Source organism: Cicer arietinum, chromosome 6 (assembly GCF_000331145.2).
Source record: "Cicer arietinum cultivar CDC Frontier isolate Library 1 chromosome 6, Cicar.CDCFrontier_v2.0, whole genome shotgun sequence".
Taxonomy (NCBI): Eukaryota; Viridiplantae; Streptophyta; class Magnoliopsida; order Fabales; family Fabaceae; genus Cicer; species Cicer arietinum.
In genome coordinates this window covers 39,953,594-39,972,092 of record NC_021165.2, presented here as the reverse complement: position 1 = coordinate 39,972,092, position 18,499 = coordinate 39,953,594, and positions in this window count along the sequence as shown.

The window sequence follows — 18,499 nt, the reverse complement described above, 5'->3', positions numbered from 1 at the left end:
TCGTGTAGGTCCGTGATAGACTGCACATTTTTAGTAAATCGTGCTGACCCGTGATAGGTTGCACCTCGGTAATTAGTAATGGTCTATGATAGGCGGTACATTTATAATTTACGCTTTTTAGTAAATGGTGTCGACCCGTGATAGGTGGCACCTCGTTAATTAGTACTGGTCTGCGATAGGCGGTACAACTATGATTTACACCCCTTCGAGGAGGGTTTGGGTTCAAATTCTTGGATCATGCATTTTGGCATATACGCATTGCATTAGGGTGCTTGACACGCGAGTCATGTTTGATATACTGTGATGATTGTATATACATACTCAGTTGTTGTTTGTGATTGTGCCGTAAGTGGTAAGTGTGATTGTTTGGATTTGTGTGTAAGTGTTGATTGAATGCGAAACTTTTTCAAAACTGAAATCTGCATTATTTAGCAGTTGTATTCGAATTCGAGGAGCTTGTATTCGAATACATTTAAGTGGATTTTGCTACTGACTTAGCACTTGTATTCGGCTACACCATGTGGTAGTGGAATATAGTTGTGCAGGATTTTTCCCTGTTTTCGCACTTGTATTCGGCTAGAAGGATGCTGTAGTCAAATACAATTGTGTTGTTTTTGCTACTGGCTTACAAAATAAGATTGTATTCGAATACAAGGATGTTGTATTCGAATACAGTTGTGCTGATTTTGCTACTGACTTGTGAATTAGCACTGTATTCGAATACAAGGATGCTCTTGTATTCGAATACGACAGTGCAATTTTGTTAAAAACTTCATTTTTCAACTTTGATTATGCATGTTTGGCATATGAAAATCCTTTCCACGAGTATGCTAAGTTGAAAGGTTATTTTATGCATTTAAAATTTAAATATTGCGTGTGTGTGTGTGTGGGTGTGGGGAGGGGGGGAGGGATCAAGTAAAGAAACAGAAAAGAAAAAAAAACGTTTTCCTGCTGCCTAGCGAATTCCTTTCTTCTTCATCCTTTATATTTGCGAAAAAGTTTGTCTTGGTGGGTTTGAAAACAAAAACACAAACACAAACCCTTATTTATCTACAAGATCTAAGCCCCCTTTCGGGAAGTGACAGAAGGGATAGTTGCTCATTGCCACGCTGCAGTGCTAGTGAGTTAGTTTTCGAAGCGACGACGCGAGCGAAAATTTTACGGTAATTAATCACAGTGTCGTAATCGGTTGTTAAAGCTACAACGGAGGTAAGGGCTCCTTCCAAACTTTTAGTTTCCATTTAGGACCTTATATGTGAATTTGCGGAAAATAAGTTTTATGTGTTTGAGGTATATTTGTGGAAAAATATATTTGTGGAAAAATGATGGGTGAATTGTTGAATTAAATTTGAGGTAGTTAATGAGTGAATTTGTGGAGATTAATTTGGATGTGATTATGCGCTTATAATTGATATTATGAATGATTGGGTTGTGATTATGTGTGATGTTGTGGTGATTAAATTTTGATGTGATTATGTGTTCAAAATTGTTGTATGTATGTTTAAGGTGCGTTGAGGTGCGATTAAGGGGTGACTGCGATGGGCTACGATATTTAACTGGTGACCGCGATGAGCCACGATGTTTAACTGGTAACCGCAATGGGCCATGATGATAAGTGGCGACTGCGATGGACCACGGGATGGTTCCATGAGTTGATTGGTTCATCTTATCCTTACGAGGATTTAACTACGGTATTTGTCCGTGAGAGACTACACCCTAGTAAATTGTGTTTATCCGTGAGAGACAACGCTGTTTTTTGTCTGTGAGAGACTACACCCTAGTAAATTGTGTTTGTCCGCGAGAGACTACACTGGTGTTTGTCCATGAGAGACTACACTGGTGTTTGTCCATGAGAGACTACACCCTAGTAAATCGTGTTTGTTCGTGAGAGACTACACCCTAGCAAATCGTGTTTATCCATGAGAGATTGCATTGGTGTTTGTCCGTGAGAGACTACACCCTAGTAAATTGTGTTTTTCCGTGAGAGATTGCACTAGTGTTTGTCCGTGAGAGATTGCACTGGTGTTTGTCCGTGAGAGACTACACCCTAGTAAATCGTGTTTGTCCGTAAGAGACTACACCCTAGTAAATCGTGTTTGTCTTTGAGAGACTGCACCGGTGTTTGTCCGCGAGAGACTACACCCTATTAAATCGCGTTTGTCCGTGAGAAAATGCACTCGGGTTTGTCCGTGAGAGACTACACCGGTGTTTGTCCGTGAGAGACTACACCCTAGTAAATATGTTTGTCCGTGAGAGACTGCACTCGTGTTTATCCGTGAGAGACTACACCCTAGTAAATCTGTTTGTTCGGGAGAGACTGCACTCGTGTTTGTCCGTGAGAGACTGCACTCGTGTTTGTCCGTGGGAGGCTACATTCGGGTTTGTCCGTGAAAGACTACACTCTTGTGAATCGTGCTGGTCTGTGCGAGACTGTACTCTTGTAAATTGTGCTGGTCTGTGAGAGACTGCACTCTTGTAAATTGTGCTGGTCTTTGAGAGACTGCAATCTTATAAATCGTGCTGGTATGTTAGAGATTGCACTCTTGTGAATCGTGTTGTTCTATGCGAGACTACATTCTGGTCTGTGAGAGACTGCACTCTTATAAATTGTGATGGTCTGTGAGAGACTGCACTATTGTAAATCGTGATGGTCTGTGAGAGATTGCACTCTTGTAAATCATGCTGGTCTGTGAGAGACTACATTCTTGTGAATTGTGCTGGTCTGTGAGAGACTGCACTTTTGTAAATTGTGTTGGTTTGTGAGAGACTGCACTCTTGTAAATCGTGCTGGTATGTTAGAGACTACACTCTTGTGAATCATACTGGTTTGTGCGAGACTAAACTCTTGTAAATTATGTTGGTCTATAAGAAACCGCACTCTTATAAATTGTGATGGTCTGTGAGAGACTGCACTCGTGTTGTCCGTGTGAGACTGCACTCGTGTTTGTTCGTGAGGAACTGTACGTTTAGGATTTACGCCTATCGTGGAGGGTTTTTGTTTTGAATTGTGGTGTAAGACATGTGATAGGGTACACTTTAATAAATCCCATGGGCCTGTGATAGGTTGCACCTTGGTAATTAGTACTGGTCTGTGAGAGACTGCACAATTATGATTTACGCCTCTCGAATAGAGCTTTGGTTTGGAATATTTGGAATCATGCATTTTTGCATATACGCATTGCATTAGGGTGTTTGGCACGTAGTCATGTTTGATATACTGTGATGATTGTATATACATATTTAGTTGTTGTTTGTGATGGTGTCGTAATTGCTACGCGTGATGATTGATTTTGTGTTGTAAGTGTTGAATGATTTTGAAACGTTTTCAAAACTGAAAATCTGCATTTTCACAGTTGTATTCGAATACGACAAGACTGTATTCGAATACGACAACCCATAGTTTGCTACTTACTTATGATTTCACACTTGTATTCGAATACGACATGACTGTATTCGAATACTACAACACATATTTTGCCACTGACTTGCACTGTATTCGGATACGAGATTTTTGTATTCGGATACGATAGGATAATTTTTGCCATTGGCTTTCACTGTATTCGGATATAAGATTTCTGAATTCGGATACGACATAATGATTTTGCTACTGACTTATGAATTAGCGTTGTATTTGAATACTAGGATGCTGTATTCGAATACGACAGTGCAGTTTTGTTAAAAACTTCATTTTTCAAACTTGATTATGCATGTTTGGCATATGAAAACCCTTTCAAGGTGTATGCTAAGTTGAAAGGTTATTTTGTGCTTTCGAAATTTAAATGATATGTGATATTTGTTAATTTCGGTTGGTGACCCTTTACAATTATTGTGGAAATCTGGGCTTTGCCCTAAGATGAGAACTAGGATCATCCTTCCGGTTAGTACCCTGGAGATGGGAAGGTAGTTATACATACCTGACTGAAGCTGTGTCAGGAGGATTTTGCGAGGAGCGTGGAGATCACCTGAGTTTTCTAGTTTTTGTAGCATGATCAGATTAGATGGTTGTATAGGGGTTAGATGTCTTTTTTGTGTGGATGTATTTATTTCAATTTGGATGACTGTACCTATATCTCATACTGTCAGTTTGACTTTTATTTTGATGGGTCCTTGTACCACTTTTGATGCAACATGGGGAAGTTAATATTCTTGGGGCAGTGCTTTTGTACAGGTGTCTACCGAGAATACCCCAGAGTTATAAGCTATGTCTGATAGATCTCATAGCCCCGATGAATTTTGTTGTTTAAATACTTTGGATTTTTGTTTCAAAAACTATATTCGCTGCTTGTAAATATTGTTGACTTTTGTCGTTGTGTTATGACTTAAATATTTTATTCAAAAGTATTTCTTTCTTAATTTCTGAAAATTGATTTTTGTTTAAAAAAAAATTACACTCGCGTTGTTAAAAATTGGGGTGTTACATTAGTGGTATCAGAGCTTTGGTTTAGATTGTAGGTCAACTTGTAGGTTGGGTGTTGTTATCTGATCATGCGTCGGGTTAAGTTGTTTTAGTTGTCAGCTCTGGTGTAGTTGTTATGTATTGATGTAGTCAAAAGTTATTTTTGGAATTATTCTAAGGAGTGTTGAGATTTCTTCTTAATGTTGGTTTTGAAGAAACAATGCCTCCAAGAAGGGATGACACTGCAAGAGTCAACGTCAATGGGGTTTGATCAAATGGTTGAAGCTACGAATAACATGGTTGCTTTTATTGTTACACAAACGACTGCAAAGACTCTGCGGGGTCTGGAGAAGGGGGAAAAAGGGATATGTGCTGCTGAGTCAAAGGGATTGGAAGATTTTCGTCATTACAATCCTCCAAAGTTCAAGGGTGAGGAGAGCCCGGAAAAAGCTGATATGTGTATTAAAGAAGTGGAAAATATCTTCGAAATGATTAATTGTCAAGCAGGGTTGAGGCGTATCATGACGTCATGGGATTTATGAAGTGGTTCCAAGGATACAAAAGCTATGTTGTTGGTGTTAACTCGAAGATGATGAGTATGGATGGATTAACATTAGACTGATAAGGGATTTCAAGTAAAGATCTAAGTGGAGGACTTTGTTAAGAAAAGTATTAGATGTTTTCCTGGTAGATTTCAGGACGAGACTGGATGAAGTTTGTTAACTGTCAAAGAGATGTGAACGTCACGGAATTATTGAGAAGACGAGGCTTCCTTTTGGAATAGCACTTGGTGCTTAGGTTTCTAGGAAGAGGCTTGTATTGAAGTTAAGGGGCACTGCACATTAGGGGTGAATACTACCTTTGGTAGGAAAATGATGCTCTGAGGAATAGTCGATACCTTGAGGGGTAAGGTCGAGCATTCGAGTTAAACTAGATTCGCAACTTAGATTGTTAAGTATGAATCTCATGACGATTATAGAAGTGAAAATATATATATCTTTGATAAGTGACAAATCTTTGTGTGGTTTAGGAGATGGTAAGTATGGATAGAGATTTTAGATGAAACTACAGACGCGTAAGTGTGAATTTTGGGTGATGTCTGGATAAATATAAAGAGTTAAGCCTTGATGTATTGAACCATATGTTACTATTAGGTGGAATTAGAAGTACAGAGTACGAGAATACTTAGAGATTGTAGCAAAGTAAGCTTTGAGTGTCTATTAAAGGATGGTAAACATTTGGAGGATGTGTATATTTTGATAGGATAGAGGGATTAATCAAGATTTGATTTGGGACCCTGAGATGGTTGATCTTTAAGTTGATGATTTAAAATCCACAAGGTTAGAGATGAGAGTGTTTGAAGATTTACTAAAAATGTTGTGTTATGACTAGAAGAGTTTTTAATTAATGAGATTACTAAGACGATTAGAGTCAATGATGAATAAGACCTTGTATTGTATCTTAAGAAGAAATGTAACAAATGATTTATGGTTTAGTTGTTGGTCTTGGGAAGTCAAGCGTTAAGATTTAAAATGAGTGTTTCAGTGACTAAATGGACGATGAAAAATATGTAGCTCTTTGAGATATTTTTACTACAAAGTTATGAGGATGAGGTTTATAGCTAATTATTCCATAGGAAATGCTTATGGGGAACATTTGAGAAATAGTTCTTTAGGACGTTCAATTGTTGGGATTCTTTCAGTTTGAATCTCGGTGAAGGTTGAGAAGGAATAAAAATCCAGCGGGTGAACCAAATTTTGGAAAATGTGCCAAGGAAACTTGTTGGAGCAGCACATGGAGATGTAGCTTATGTCAATTAAGGATTCATGAAAGGAATTATCTCATCTGTAATTCATACATTGTTATTATAGGGGTATGTCAATTATAACAAATGCACTACTTGAGTGCATGTCATAGGGGTTGGTTATTGCGATCGTCAATCAAAAGAGTTAAATGTTTGTTTGGTAGGGAAGATGAGAGAAAATTTTGGAAAAAGACATACGAGAGTAAGCTAAGTAATGATTTCGAAACAACGAAGATGTATCAAGGTTCGAGGTAGAAATTTAACGTTTGTATAAATGGAAAAGTGATGGAGTGAATACAATGTGTTTGACATGTCATAATGATAAGATAATCATCAAGCTGCAAATAAAGGACACTGCGGAATTGAGAAGTATTAGAATGAATGTTGGCAGTAGATGGAGGAAAATTATTTTCGGGTTTGTCCAGAATTGCGAAGTATGTAGGAAATTGATTAGTGAAGCGTTAATTTGAGGTGTTAGGCATGAGACCAGTGTAGGTCTGAATCAATGAATGGAGTTCAAGTTGTATTTTTATTGGAGACGTGACTCTTGAAATGAAGCACTAAACCTGAAGGAAGTTTGTGTGTTGTAGGTGATATAGTTTTGTCATGTTGTCGAAAATATTTGAGGAAACTTGAATCACCAACCAGATGTTGGGATGTAATTATTAAAGTTATAATTAGATCAACATTTTGATGTGTACACTGTGGTTTGGTGTAATTCTTCGACTAAGGAAAATCGAGGATTTGTGGACAATGGAGAAATTCAGGAGTTCTTGGCGATAATGATTGTTTTGTGCTCAGTATGTTGGTGTCATACTTAATGTTTCGGTTTGGTACCTAATGGATGTTTCGTAACAAGTGAGCGTATATGAGGCTATGTGTCATATTTTGAGCAATTGTACTTCGTAGATAGGATCAAAGTTATAGGAAAATAAGGAAAAACTCAGTGGACCTTGAATAGAATGTTTGACCACTTGTGTATTAGAATAACCTTAAGTGCTTGTCGCAAAGAGCGCTATTACAGTTCGGTTCAGATAGTCTAAGTCGCCATCATGGTTGTTGGCTACTTATTGACAAATTAAGGAACTGATCATCCTTAATCTCTTATTGATAGTAGACAAAATCATGTTCAATGGAACGCACGAGTCTTACCGGCTATGGTAGTGTGTAGAGTTATTAAGTATCTATTAAAAGGGATAGACCACACTTTCTTCACGGAAGCATGACGAAACAAGTTCTATCATGTATGTTGAGTTGAGTGCAAACCAGGTGCGGTTATTACTCTTACTTTAAGTTTTGAGGACGAAACTTCTTTTTGGAGGGTAGTAATGTAAGACCCTTAATTTTAAATCCTAAATTATACAGTTTTAGGGTATTTTGTGTTGAATTTCTTAGGCTTTTAGCCTAGTTTTTGGTATTTTGTGAGTTAAATGCCAAAAATATATTTTTGGAAATCCGATTAAAATTATTTGTCGAAGAATAATTTAATTATGTTACAAAGAATTTAATATCGGGCAGATTCTTTAAAAATGTCACTTGCTGCTGAAAAATGTATATGTCAATTGAGTTGCGACGAGAGTAGATATTTTTATTAAATTAGATTGAGATGTGTGTGCGAAACCAAATAAGGAAACAGAAAAGAAAAAAAAAACGTTTTCCCGCTGCCTAGCGAATTCCTTTCTATTTGCGGAAAAGTTTGTGTTGGTGGGTTTGAAAACAAAAACACAAACACAAACACAAACCCTTATTTATCTACAAGATCTAAGCTCCCTTTCGAGAAGTGATAGAAGGGATAGTTATTCATTGCCATGTTGCGGTGCTAGTGAGCTAGTTTTCGAAGCGACGAAACGAGCAAAATTTTTATCATGATTAATCGCAGTGCCATAATCAGTTGTTAAAGCTACAACGGAGGTAAGGGCTCCTTCCAAACTTTTAGTTTGCATTTAGGACCTTATATGTGAATTTGTGGAAAATAAGTTTAATGTGTTTGAGGTATATTTGTGGAAAAATGAATTTAATTCGATTTATGAGTGGATTAGTGGAATTTGAATTTGGTGTGTTTGAGGTGTGGCTTATGGTAATTCATGTTTGGTGGGATTGATGTGTTCATAATTAATATTATGAATTTTTGAGATGTGTTTTATGGGTGGATTTGTGAAAAATGAATTTAAGGTGATTTAAGTGTGGTTGAGGAAATTGTTTTGATGTGTTTGAGGGGTGGTTTGTGGAAATTAATTTTGTGTAAAATTATGTTTGAAATTGTGGAAATTAATGGGTGAATTATGGTTGAAATATGTGGAGTTGTAATATGGGTGATTTGCGGATTAAATTTGGTGGGAATTGAGAAAATTTAAATTAATGGGTGAATTATGGTTTAAATATGTGGAGTTGAAATATGGGTGATTTGCGGATTAAATTTGGTCAAAATTGAGAAAATTGAAATTGATGGGTGAATTGTTGAATTAAATTTGACGTAGTTAATGAGTGAATTTGTGGAGATTAATTTGGATGTGATTATGTGCTCATAATTGATATTATGAATGATTGTGTTGTGATTATGTGTGATGTTGTGGTGATTAAGTTTTGATGTGATTATGTGTTCAAAACTGTTGTTTGTATGTTTAAGGTGCGTTGAGGTGCGATTAAGCGGTGACCGCGATGGGCCACAATGTTTAAGTGGTGACCGCGATGGACCACGATGTTTAAGTGGTGATCGCGATGGACCATGATGTTTAAGTGGAGACCGCGATAGGCCACGATGATAAGTGGTGACCGCGATGGGCCACGAGATGGTTCTATGAGTTGATTGATTCATCTTATCCTTACGAGGATTTAACTTTGGTGTTTGTCCGTGAGAGACTATGCCCTAGTAAATCGTGTTTGTCCGTGAGAGACAACACTGTTGTTTGTTTGTGAGAGACTACACCCTAGTAAATCGTGTTTGTTTGTGAGAGACTGCATTGGTGTTTGTCCGTGAGAGACTACACCCTAGTAAATCGTGTTTGTCCGTGAGAGACTACACCCTAGTAAATCATGTTTGTCTGTGAGAGATTGCACTGGTGTCTGTCCATGAGAGACTACACTCTAGTAAATTGTGTTTGTCTGTGAGAGACTACACTCGTGTTTGTTCGTGAGAGACTACACTCGTGTTTGTCCGTGAGAGACTACACTCTAGAAATCGTGCTGGTCTGTGAGAGACTGCACTCTTGTGAATCCTGTTGGCATGTGAGAGACTCCACTCTTGTAAATTGTGTTGGTCTGTGAGAGATTGCACTCTTGTAAATCGTGATGGACTGTGAGAGACTGCACTTTTGTAAATTGTGCTAGTTTGTGAGAGACTGCACTCTTGTGAATCGTGCTGGTCTGTGAGAGACTACACTCTTGTGAATCGTGTTGGTCTGTGAGAGACTGCACTCTTGTAAATGGTGCTGGTCTGTGAGAGACTGCACTCTTGTAAATCGTGCTGGTCTGTTAGAGATTGCACTCTTGTGATTCGTGCTTGTCTGTGCGAGACTGCACTCTTGTAAATTGTGCTGGTTTGTGAGAGACTGCACTCTTATAAATTGTGAGGGTCTGTGAGAGACTGCACTCGTGTTTGTTCGTTAGGAACTGTACGTTTAGGATTTACGCCCCTCACGAAAGGTTTTTGTTTGGAATTGCGGTGTAAGACATGTGATAGGCTATAAATCGTGCGGGCCTGTGATAGGGGGCACCTTTGAAATTAGTACTGGTATGTGAGAGACTGTACAATTACGATTTACGCCTCTCGAGGAGAGCTTTGGTTTGAAATATCTGGGATCATGCATTTTGGCATATACACATTGCATTAGGGTGTTTGGCACGTGAGTCATGTTTGATATACTGTGATGATTTTATATACATACTGAGTTGTTATTTGTGATTGTGTCGTAATTGCTACGTGTGATGATTGATTTTGTGTTGTAAGTGCTGAATGATTTCGAAACGCTTTCAAAACTGAAAATCTGCATTTTTTACAATTGTATTCGAATACGACAGCACAAAGTTTGCTATTGACTTGTGATTTCGCACTTGTATTCGAATACGACACGACTGTATTCGAATACAAAGATGTTGTATTCAAAAACGACAGTGCAGTTTTGTTAAAAACTTCATTTTTCAACCTTGATTATGCATGTTTGGCATATGAAAACCCTTTCAAGGTATATGCTAAGTTGAAAGGTTATTTTGTGCATTTGAAATTTAAATGCTATGTGATATTTGTTAATTTCGGTTGGTGACCCTTTACAATTATTGTGGAAATCTGGGCTTTGCCCTCAGATGATAACCAGGATCATCCTACCGGTTAGTACCCTGAAGATGGGAAGGTAGTTAGACATACCTGACCGAAGTTGTGTCAAGAGGATTTTGCAGGGATCACATATGAGGCTATGTGTCATATTTTGAGCAATTGTACTTCATTGATATGATCAAAGTTATAGGAAAATAAGGGAAAACTCAATGGAATAACCTAAGTGCAAGTCGCAAAGAGCGCAATTACAGTTCGGTTTAGATAGTCTAAGTCGCCATCATGGTTGTTGGCTACTTATTGACAAATTGAGGAACTGATCATCCTTAATCTGATCATGCTTCAAAAATTATACAACCCGGGTGATCTCCACGCGCCCCGAAAGATCCTCCTGACATAGTTTCGGCCAAGTATGTCTAACAACGTGCCCATCTCCAGGGTACTACCCGGTAGAATGATCCTGGTTCTCATCTGAGGGCAAAGCTCAAATTTCCACAATAATTGTAAAGGGTCACCAACCAAAATTAACAAATATCACTTAACATGTATATTTTAAATGCAAAAATAACCTTTCATCTTAGAATACTCCTTGAAAGGGTTTTCATATGGCAAACGTGCATAATCAAAGTTAACAAATGAAGTTTTTGACAAAACTACAATGTAGTATTCGAATAAAGAAATCTCGTATCTGAATACAAGTGCAAGCCAGTGGCAAAAATTATCCTATCGTATCCGAATACAGAAATCTCGTATCCGAAAACAAGTGCAAGTCAGTGGCAAAAATTATCCTGTTGCATCCGGATACAGAAATCTCATATCTGAATACAATGCAAGTCAGTGGCAAAAACTATCATGTCGTATCCGAATACAGAAATCTCATATTCGAATACAGTGCAAGTTAGTGGCAAAAATCATCTTATCGTATTCAAATACAGAAATCTCGTATCCAAATACAGTGCAAGTTAGTGGCAAAAATCAACATGTTGTATCCGAATACAAAATCTCGTATCCAAATACAGTGCAAGTCAGTGGCAAAATATCTGATGTCGTATTCGAATATAGCACTGTCGTATTCAAATACAACTACGAAAAATGCAGATTTTCAATTTTGAGATGGTTCTGAATCATTTAACACTTACGATACAAAGTAAATCAATCACACTTAGCAATTACGTCACAATCACAAACAACAACCAAGTATGTATATACAATCATCACAGTATAACAACATGACTCGCGTGCCAAACACCCTAATGCAATGCGTATATGCCAAAATGCATGATTCTGGAATTGCAACCAAAACCTTCCTCGAAGAGGTGTAAATCATAATTGTACCGCCTATCACATGCCTTGTACTAATTACCAAGGTGCCACCCATCACAGGCCTGCACGATTTACTAAAGTGTCGCCTATCACAAGCCTTACACTGTTTTCTATAGTGCAATCGCTCACAGATCAATACGTTCTAGAGTGCAATCTGTCACATATCAGCATGACACGATAATCCCCTTAAAGAAAAGATGAACCAAAAATAACATGGCATTATCCCGTGGTCCATTCGGTCACCACTATCACCATGGTCCATCCGGTCACCATGTACTATGAAATGCATGAGCATACTTTGACTCTTTTCACCACAACAAACATATTATCAAATTCAATCCACAATTCACACCAAATTATATCAATTCATTTTTCCACAAAATCCACACATATAACACATCTAAAAAATTCATAATATTAATTATGAACACATCAATCACACCAAACATGAATCACCACAAACCACACCTCGAACACATCAAATTCAAATTCCACAATTTCAACCATAAAATGCATTAAATTCATTTTCAACAAATCTAAACCTCAAACACATCAAATTTATTTTCCACAAATTCACATATAAGGTCCTAAATGCAAACTAAAAGTTTGGAAGGATCCCTTACCTCCATTGTAGCTTTAACAACCGATTACGACACTGCGATTAATTACGGTAAAATTTTTGTTCGCGTCGTCACACCGTGGTAAGGAGCAATCTTCTCTTCTGTCACTTCTCGAAAGGGAGCTTAAATCAAGAAGAGAAAGGAAGGTTTGTGTTTGAGTTTTTTGTAACCCACCAACACAAAGCTTTTTCTCGAGAACAGAAAGAAGAGGAAGAAGAAATGAGGGAGGCGAGGCTGAAATGTTTTTCTTTCCTCTCGTGTAAATTAATAAAATTATTCCTCGGTGAATAATTTTAATCGGGGCTCGAGTAATATATTTTTTGGCATTAAACTCACAAAATACCAAGAAAATTGGCTAAAAAGCCTTAGAAATTTAATACCAAATACACCAAAATTCAAAAATATAAATTAAAACTAAGGGTCTTACATTCTACCCCCCTAAAATTAGTTTCGTCCTCGAAACTACGCGTCGATAAACAGGTTAGGGTGTTGTTCCCTCATCTTGCTCTCCAATTCCCAAATCTCATCTCCAGTAGTTGGGTTCCAAATCACCTTGACCAGTGAAACATCCTTGTTCCTTTATCGCTTAATCTTCTTGTCATCAATTCTTACATGCAGTACTTCGAATGACAAGTTATCCTTTAGTTGAATTGTGTCTGGTTCGATCACATGTGACGGGTCTGTAAGGTATTTCCTTAACTACGACACATGAAACACGTCGTGAACATTGGACAGTATCGGAGTCAATGCAATCCAATAAGCAACAGGTCCAATTCGTGCATAAATCTGATATGGTCCAATAAATTTCGGAGTCAATTTATTCGATTTCAAGTCTCTACCAACCTCAGTCGTAGGCGTGACTCTTTGAAATACATGGTCACCCTGTTCGAATTCTAGAAGACTGCGATGCTTGTCCGCATAACTCTTCTGACGATCTTGTGAAATCCTCATTTTCTCTTTTATCTTCTTGACCTTATCTGTAGTCTGTTGCACCATCTCAGGTCCTACAATCATACTTTCACCGTCGATATACCAAAACAAAGGCGTTTGACACTTGCGCCCATACAAAGCCTCATATGGTGCCATTCTAATACTTGCGTGGAAACTATTGTTGTAGGTAAACTCAACCAACAGAAGTACATCATTTTCTTTCCTTTCTTTTTCTTTCCTTTGTTTTTCCTTTCTTCCTTTTTCCTTCCTTCCTTTATATACTATTTTCTTTTCCTTTTCCTTCCTTCTAGTTTTCCTTTCTTTTTCCCTCCAAGCAAACATATATATATAAAATAAATATAACTTAACAAATATCTCAAAATCTAGATATTTATTAAATTACCTTTTCACCCGAAACGCCTTAAATTAACCGTAAAGTATTTTCCGCAGTTAAATTCAATTTATTTATCGACGAGAAATTCTAATTGGCATCGAAATATCTTTTTGATTATAAAACTCCAAAATATTATTAACTTTGGCTTAAAAGCCTCCGAGCCAAAATCCAAAATATACCAAAAATACATAAAAGGTACTTTAAAATTATGGGTCTTACATTACTCCCCCCCTAAAATTAGTTTCGTCCTCGAAACTATGCATCGATAAATAACTCTGGGTGTTGTTCCCTCATCTTGCTCTCCAGTTCCCAAGTCGCATCTCCAGTAATTGGGTTCCAGATCACCTTGACTAACGAAACATCCTTGGTCCTCAACCGCTTAATCTTCCTGTCATCAATTCTCACGGGTGGTACTTCGAACGACAGGTTATCCTTTAGCTGGATTGTGTCTGGTTCGATCACGTGAGATGGATCTGCGAGATATTTCCTCAACTGCGACACATGAAACACGTCATGGATATTGGACAGTATCGGAGGTAATGCAATCCGATAAGCAACCGGCCCAATTCGTGCAGAAATCTGATATGGTCCAATGAATTTCGGAGTCAACTTCTTCGATTTCAAGGCTCTACCTACTCCAGTAGTAGGTGTGACTCTCAGAAATACATGGTCACCCTGTTCGAATTCTAAAAGTCTGCGACGCTTGTCCGCGTAACTCTTCTGACGATCCTGTGAAGTCTTCATTTTCTCCTTGATCTTCCTTACCTTAGCTGTAGTCTGTTGCACCATCTCCGGTCCGACAATCATACTTTCACCGTCCTTATACCAACACAAGGGCGTTTGACACTTGCGCCCATATAAAGCCTCATATGGTGCCATTCCAATACTTGCGTGGAAACTATTGTTGTAGGTAAACTCAACCAACAGAAGTACATCATCCCAACTTCCTCTATCATCTAATACACATGCTCTCAATAGATCTTCCAATGACTGATTTGTTCTGTCAATCTGTTCGTCCATTTGTGGATGATAAGCTGAACTCAATCCTAGTTTCGTTCCCAACGCTTCATGCAACGCTCCCCAAAAGTGCGATGTGAATTTCGGATCACAGTCTGATACAATACTCAACGGTACTCTGTGTAATCTCACAATCTCAGCAATGTAGATCTCTGTTAACTTATCTACCTTATAGATGGTCTTTACTGGTAAAAAGTGTGCGAATTTAGTCAATCGATCCACTATCACCCATATAGAATCATTATTTCTCCTTGTTTTTGGCAATCCAGTTATAAAATCCATGGAAATGTTGTCCCACTTCCACTCAGGTATATCTAAAGGTTGCAACATTCCAACAAGTTACTGATGTTTCACTTTGGCTTTTTGACAAGTTAAACAAGTTGATACATACTCCGCTACATGTCTCTTCATTCTTGGCCACCAATAGTTATGCCTCAAATCCTGATACATCTTTGTTGCTCCAGGATGAATACTCAATTTACTCTTATGAGTCTCTTCTAAAATTGTTTTCCTCATATCTGCAATTTCTGGTACACAAATCCTACTATTACATCTCAAAATATTTTCTGGTCCAATCTTAAACTCAGTATTCTTCCCTTGTGGTATTAGGTTCCTCTTATCTTGAATTAGGACGCCATCTTGAGAATTCACAATGTTTTCAAGTAGTCCACTCGAAATGTTAATCATTCTGAATTTCAAAATTCCTGGTGCAAACTCTATGTTCAAGTGTAGGTCTATAAAGGCTTCCCACAACTCTTGTTGTCTAGCCATTTCTGCTGAAGACACTGACACACTTCTTCTACTCAACGCATCAGCCACTACATTGGTCTTCCCAGGGTGGTACTGCAGTGTGAAATCAAAATCCTTGAGAGTCTCCATCCATCGCCTCTAACGCATGTTCAATTCCTTCTGATCAAACAAATATTTCAAACTTTGATGGTTACTGAACATTGTGAACGTGCATCCATATAAATAGTGTCTCCAGATCTTCAATGCAAAAACTACAGCAGCAAGCTCCAAGTCATGAGTAGGATAGTTTCTTTCATGAATCTTCAATTGCCTTGAGGCGTAAGCTACAACTTTCTTGTGTTGCATCAGAACACATCCCAAACCTTGGTGAGATGCATCATAGTAGACTTTATACGGTTCTTCTGGTTGCGATAATATCAACACTAGTGAGGTTGTCAACTTTTTCTTTAGTAATTGTAAATTTTCCTCACACTTCTCCGTCCATGCGAACGGTTGATCCTTTCTAGTAAGTTGTGTCAATGGAGCTACAATCTCAGCAAAACCTTCAATAAACCTCATGTAGTACCCTGTCATTCTTACGAAACTTCGTATGTCAGTGACAGTTTGCGGCTGTTTCAAAGCAAGAATCGTCTCAATCTTAGCCGAATCTATTGCGATTCCTTCCTTAGTTATCACATGTCCTAAGAAATTCACTTCTTCTAGCCAAAATTCAAACTTTGATAGATTGGCATACAATTGTTTCTCGCGTAAAATTTTAAGAACTTGGCGCAAATGTTCTCCATGTTCTTCCTCAGTCGTTGAATAAATTAATATATCATCAAAGAACACCACAAAAAATTTATCTAGAAATGGACTAAAGATTATGTTCATGTAGTCCATAAAAATTGTTGGTGCATTGGTAACTCCAAACGGCATAACAAGATATTCATAATGTCCATAATGGGTTCTGAAAGCAGTTTTCTAAAAATCTTCTTCCCTTACTCGAATCTGATGGCAACCCGACTTCAAGTCAATCTTTGAAAATACCGCGACTCCTCTAAACTGATCCATCAAATCATCAATGTGTGGCAAAGTATAACGATTCTTAATAGTTGCCTTATTAAGCTGTCTATAATCCACAAATAAGTGCAAGCTTTCGTCCTTCTTCTTAACTAAAAACATCGGAGCTCCCCATGGTGATACACTTGGCCTGATAAATTTCTTCTCCAACCAATCTTCAATTTGGCCCTTGAGCTCATTTAATTCCAATGGCGACATTCGATATGGAGCAATTGAAATTGGTTCGGTTCCTGGGTGCAAATCAATGAAAAATTTCACTTCTCTTACCAGTGGCAATCTTGGAATTTCTGTTGGAAATAAGTCCGAGTACTCATTGACAAGCATCACATCCTCTATGTTCACATTTATCTTTGCCTCCACATTAGCCAAAGACAAAAAATCACGAGTTCCGTCTCTTAGTGACACTTCGAGATTGTTAGCAATTAGATACTTAACAACTCCTGGTTCGGGGAAAAAGAACTCGTTTGCGAGCACAATCCAAGATCACATAATGATACAACATCCAATCCATACTGAGAATGACCTAGAGTTATTGTAGAGGTAAACAAATCAAATTAATCAGGAAATCCCTATTCTGGATAGTTACTTGACAATGTAAACATGCAGAATTTACTATCAAAGTCTTAGTAGACGTAGAAAAAACCAAATCAAAAGGAAAAACATGCGCAAATAACTTCAAACGATTAAAGCAATCCATAGCAATGAAGGAATGGGTTGCCCCCCGAATCAAAAAGTGCAGTTAAAGTGTTACCTGCAATCTCACAGTCATGTTGAATCAGATTGCTAGATGGATTTCCAGATTCAGCACTCACGCAATTAACGCGTCCTCTAGCAATAGGACGAGTAGCCCTAGGTACGTTCACAACTGGTTCAACCTTCAGAGCCTTGCAATCCCTTGCCATGTGCCCTAACTTCTGAAAATTGTAGCTAGTGGGAATTTTTCACATCCTCAACTTCTCTACATTTTTCCGCAAGAACTTGGAAACTTTGAATTCCCAATGGTAAGACAGAGTCTTGAATCTCATACTTTAGTCCGTCTTGGAAACAATGACACATGAATTGTTCATCAATCTCTTCACGGAAAAACCTGAAATGCCTTGACAACGATTCAAACTTAGCGGCATTTTCACCCACTGTCATGTTCCCCTGATGAAGTTTTAGAAAATCATCACCCAGTTTAGTCCTGGTACTCATCGGGAAGTATTTGCCTATAAACTTCCTTTTGAATGATTCTCAGTTCACCTCTTCGTGAGCTGGTCCCATCAACAATCTTGTACTCCTCCACCAATAACCAACAGGTTGACCTACTATCTATAACCAAAAGCTCTGATACCAAAAATTCTAACAACCCGTTTTTTTTTAAACAAATTCAAATTCCTAAACAAAAAAAGAAATACTTTTGGATAAGATATTTAAGTCGTAACACAGCAACATAAGTCAACAATATTTACAAACAACGAAAATATTTTTTGAAACAAAAATCCAAAGTATTTAAATAGAAAAATACACGGGGGCTATGAGACCTATCAGACATAGCTCACACCCCTAGGGTATTCTCGGCAGACACCTGTAAAAAAGCACTGCCCCAAGATTTTAACTCCCTCACGTCACATCAAAAAGTGATACATGGACCCATCAAAATAAAAGTCTAGTTGGCAATACGAGGTATATGTCTAACAAGGTGCCCATCTCCAGGGTACTACCCGGTAGGACGATCCTGGTTCTCATCTGAGGGCAAAGCCCAGATTTCCCCAATAATTGTAAAAAGTCACCAACCGAAATAAACAAATATCACTTAACATGTATATTTTAAATGCACAAAATAACCTTTCATCTTAGAATACTCCTTGAAAGGGTTTTCATATGGCAAACATGCATAATCAAAGTTAAAAAATGAAGTTTTTGACAAAACTGCATTGTCATATTCGAATACAGAAAT